General features: G+C 40.9%; 1 protein-coding gene across 1 annotated transcript in view; it reads left to right on the forward strand.

Moving 5' to 3' along the window:
- Positions 1–319: 319 nt before the first annotated feature.
- The window catches only part of BDKRB2 (bradykinin receptor B2), a 25,445-nt gene continuing 20,471 nt past the window's right edge, over positions 320–5,293 (forward strand). The window contains exon 1 of the mRNA XM_009280810.2: positions 320–391. The gene's annotated coding sequence lies outside the window, so the exon portion shown is untranslated. The remainder of the gene's footprint in view (positions 392–5,293) is intronic.

Raw genomic sequence — 5,293 nt, forward strand, 5'->3', positions numbered from 1 at the left:
TCACCATTCCCCAAAATCCGGATCAGATTTGAGTGTGAGTGTGCACACGTGCTCACACACAATTCTGGAAACTGTTGTGCAAACACACAACTGTTTTATACACATACTGTGGCACATCAATATTTTAGCTGCATTTGTGTTTTTTCCACCCATATTCAAATATCAGTGGTCTCATACTGGATACAGTAGACAAACGTTGCTTTTAAAATATAGTATGGCAGAAAATCTAGGAATATGATGTCATCAACAGAGGGATGAGTCTGTTCTGTTCAGGGAGGGGCAGAAAACCAGAAGTTAGACTCATTCATACAACAGAAGGAGCTCAGCTGTTCCCGGAGACGTGTTGCATTTCACTCATTTGTACCAGCTCAGTGGTGAATTTGCAGTCAAGGTATGTGTTTCTGCTTCTCTTTAATATGAAAAGTTCTCATTATTTAAGTTCAGTATAGTTTGTTGCTTCTTGGAAATCACTTCTTGAATTCTTAATATGTTTCTGGTTCAGTGACAAAAGAGCTGATGTTATTAGTGTTCCAGGAACATGGAGGAGAAAAATAATTATTGCTAATGTGATTTTGTAACTTGTTAGGTTTTGCAGAGCTGTAGCATTTACAGAAAAATGCTTTATTTCAAAGTACCCAACCTATCAAAGGCACAGGGCTTTTCACCTGCCACAGATACTATCCAGTGTGTGGGCTACTGGACAGTAAGGATTTCTTCTGTCTGGAAGACATTTCGTATCTCTAATCACACCATAGGTACCCGTTCTTTCATCTCACAAAAAAACAGAAAGTGTAAGCAGCTAACTTTTTTTTCAGCTGAGAAATTACCTACAAAATAGTAGGGAGAAACCAGAGGCAATTCTTTGCTGTACATACTGATCGTTTTCTCTCTGTTTATTATTTTGAATGTAAACTTTGCGGGGCAGGAAGTGTGCATGTGTGTGTACCTTACACTGCTAACCTGTCTCATCTGCATTGATTGAATGGCAAAGACTAAACCTTTAAAGCTATTCCTCATGTTACAAAGAAGAACAGTTTTGGATGACCTTTAAGCAACATTATCAGTTTCTTTCTAACATCTGTATCCAAATAAAAAAATGCAGTAGGAGCATGATTTATAAGATGCTGATAAAAACAAAGAAAAGCTTAGAACTGGGGTTGCAATTAGGATCGTATAACAAAAAGACTAAAGGTTGAAATATATGCTATACTTTTAGCTATTCATTTTCCATTACTCAGTATCCTAAGCAGCCTTCTTAGTGTAATAATAACAAAATAGCCATAAAACCAAAAGAGTTCAAATAGTTTGTCATTAGAATCCTTGTTTAAATACACTGTATGTAATCTTACAAATGCCGTCTCCTAAGATAAGAGTATATGTTTATCTTGAACAGTTGTACATATTTTCTTAAAGAAGCTAGAAGACAGCTAGGAAAAATACAATGTTTTTACAGCAGAGTCTAAGATTGAATTATCAGGATATTGAGTAATATCAGTCATATGATTTTTATCTTGTCTGCATGAAGAGAAGCACCTTCACACTTCAGGATCACTCACAGACTTCCAAATATATTTGTCTTGTTTTCAATGTCAATAGTGAAAACACAAAGAGAAGGGATAAATGTACCCAAGTTAATAGTGTCTTTGGAATAGCCAGACCAGAGACACCTCCAGAAAATCTTTGTCAGTTTTCCACTGGGCTCTGTACATGCTAGAACAAGATTAGCTGAATTACTCAGAGCTACCTGAACATTTTGTACCAACAATCCAACAAAAACACTCCTTTCCTACTGGGTTAGAGCTTCCTGAAATAAGGATGTCATCACTGTACTGGAACACAGCTTTAAAAAATTCTCATAGCTATGTAATATTCTCAGACAGAAAACAAGAGGAATTTGGGAAACTTTTAGCATATTCATTATGAAGACTCTAAAATTCACTGCTTAAGAATAGTTAGGGTTTGACAGTCTGTTTTTCATGGAAAGAAGGGGGTAAAAAGCTCTTAGAACCACAAATCCCACTGTTTTCAAAGTCACAGTAGGAAAAAAAATCGTATTGCCAGTCTGGGAAAACTCATCAGAGAATAGAGCTTTGCTTTCAAAACAAATTCCCTCTCAGTAACCAAGTCAACAGCAAAAGTACACCTGAACTCATTAGCAATTCTGATCAATATAAAGTTAAAAAAACCTGACGATAAATGCCATTCAGCTAGAACTTCCGCTTTTCTTTAAAAGTTACACATAAGCCAGGCTTGTTCTACTGCTGCTCATGTTTTTTAAAACTCTCTCTAAATACGCCATACATTTGAGTTTCCCCTACCTTATCTAAAGGTTTATCTTCCTTCCTTCTTACATGTAGCATACTTCAAATTTTCCACATATCAAGCTGAAAAGTTATGCCTCTGCCTGGCTGATACACAGCTGTGAACAAACTTGGTGCTTTAAAGTGGAGACAAAAGCTTTCCCTAACCAATCCTCTATAACCAGAGTAACTCTGGGTGAATGGGCAGCAACTAAAGAATCACGCCCTACAGTACAGTCTTTGGGTGCTGACTCACAAACCCTGTGGCTGGCAGGCAGATGGCTGAACCAGCTTCTCCCCTCAGCTGGGTGCCCCTCTCAGCAAGAATGCATGACCAGGGACGGAGGGAGGAGAGGACATCCCTGTACTGTGACAGCCCTGAGGTAGGTAGGCACAACTGCAGTGGGAAAAGACAGAGGACGAGAGCACCACAGCAATACTTTAAGTTTGGACTCTGCAGGCTGCTGTCTTCACACAGATGAAGTTGCACCTGCTAGTGATCACCACAGTGGTGATATATCACTTGCTTGGAAGTAGCGCTAGTGCACTGGGACTGAGGGAGCCTGGTCATGGTCCAACACCCCACTAAGGACTTCAATATTGGAGAACAGACACTAATGGGATACAGACCAGAAAAACACAAGGAGCAAAGTAGCTTGCTGAAAGCATGCTATCTTCAGCCTGATGATAAGCAAGTCCAAAGCATTCAGACATTGTGGCAAAGCTGCTACATCAAACTTCAACAAAATGCTTGAGGACTCTTGATGTTCCCTGAAGGGGTGGATTTGACTTAGTTTTGCTGCTGTGCTGTATTTACCTCCCCTACATGTTAACTCTTCAATTCAGTTCAGCAAGGTTGGACTGGTTTTTGTGATCCCTGCAAACAAATCTGATCATCCATGTTTGCAGATCCACTAGTGCTGAGCTTTGTATGCCAGCGTGGTGATAGTGCTGCAAACTAAGGTAGACTTCAGACTATGGCTAATTTGCAGAGAGTGGAGCTGTCAAAATTCAGAAATTCATTTCTCTCACTCACATTATCTGAGACTACAGGTAAACTCCATAAAAAAAGAGAGTGAACTATGGCTAGAGGTCCAGGTCTTTTTTATATTAACAGGATTTATACACGCGTGCCCAGAGGCAGAACTGGCCATAGCTGGTTTTCCTCCTGCATTGTTCCTGCTTTGGCAGGAACAATGGAGGAAATTACAAAGGAAATACTCTGCTGGCGTGCTCTTTGGGACCTGCACCCCTGTGTCTCTGGAGGTGCTCTGTCCCTTTGCCACAGCTCTATGATTTCCTATTAGCTGTTTGACTGACTGAAAGGATGCTGCTCTGAAGTGTTATGGGCTACAAAAGACGGGCACCAGGTTCCCCTCCAGAAGGGTGATGTGAGCCCTCTGCCCACACATGTGGAGCAAAGCAATAACCCAAGCCACTTTCCTGATGTGAAGGGTAAACTGCCTGCAGATAGTGGGCAGGCCAGAAAAATGGAAGTGTTTCATCAGGTCCCCTGAGCATTTTTACAAAAAGCAACCGTGAAGCCTTCATAATTCAAAGATGGGACCTGATCCTTAAACAAGTAAGTAGGAAGACAGAAATATTGCAGTATATGTTGCTAGGTTTTAGCTCAGGTCCGCATGTACCTGTCATCTTCTCCAGCAGTCTTTCCCTATAACAAGCTATATTCTACACTCTGTGTATCATATTTGGCTTCTCCTTAGATTATAAGCTCCTTGAGGCAAAGCCTGTCTCTATGCTTGCACAGCTTTTGCACATTGATTATCACCGAAGCCTCCGGTCATCAGTATAACATAAACAGCATGGCAATATCTGCAGACCTGTGCTCCAGGTCCTATCTGTTAGACTGGGGCAAACAGCACACCAAGCAAACAACCAGATGAAGGGACATAAAAAGTAATACAATTAAGCACACAGCCTAGATCCTCAGCTGGATTGAATGCTCACAGTGCCATCCACATCAGCAGAGTTTCTTTAGATTGACTCATCTAAATCAAACCCTCCAGACACTGTGTTTGTCCTCTAGAGAGCGCTCCCACATGCTCCTTGTGCAGGTTCCTGCTTTACCTGCTGCAGACCAGTTCACAGATGGCTGTTCTCCTTGGCATCACCCAGAAAGTTTTGCCGTTCCTGGTCCTTCCAGTGCTGGGCACTGGAAACATGCAAATCACTTTCTCCCAGAGTAAACAGCAAAAGAGCAGGCAAATGGTTTGTGGCACTAAAGGTGACCAGGAAACATTGGCTTTGTGGAATTCTTTCTCCTCTCTATACACGCATAGACATATATGTGGACACACGCATATATACACCTATATAGACAACTACAGATAGATATTTATTAGCATCTTGTCAGAGAAGTAAAATACATGTTCATCTGCATAATCATGTTATCCACGCAGCCCTGCCCTACCCATTGCGAGGGGACAATCCTACGAGGAGCCTCCACCACTTCCTTCCTGGTTCCCACATTTTTAGTTGGTACAAAAAGATCAACAAATAGTTTCATCAGACATTTCTGATGTGTCCATCTATTAGGTTCAAGACTGTTGCATTTGTTTATTTCTTCTCCTTTGCTTGGGCAAGGATCTTTTTTTTTCTTCTAGTTAATGCCAAAATGTCCAAGTCATGAGGATCTGGGACTATCCCTCATGGGCAAACAATCAAGAGACAGCAGTTATCTCACAAGTCTTCATTTTGTGTAGAGATTTACAGTAAGTAACAAGGTCAAGTAATGAAGAAGATGGACTAACCATTTACAATAACAAAGGCACCAGTTTAAAACTTAAGAGCTTTCTAAATGGCTTTCGTCTTTTTTTTTCTTGGTGAATTTGTCCTGTTTTAACCCCAGCCAGCAACTAAGCAGCACACAGCTGCTCACTCACTCCCTGCCCCCAGTGGGATGGGGGAGAGAATCAGAAGATTAAAAGTGAGAAAACTCGTGGGTTGAGATAAAGACAGTTTAATAGGTAAAG

This window comes from Aptenodytes forsteri, unplaced genomic scaffold, assembly GCF_000699145.1.
Source record: "Aptenodytes forsteri isolate BGI_AS27 unplaced genomic scaffold, ASM69914v1 Scaffold193, whole genome shotgun sequence".
NCBI lineage: Eukaryota > Metazoa > Chordata > Aves > Sphenisciformes > Spheniscidae > Aptenodytes > Aptenodytes forsteri.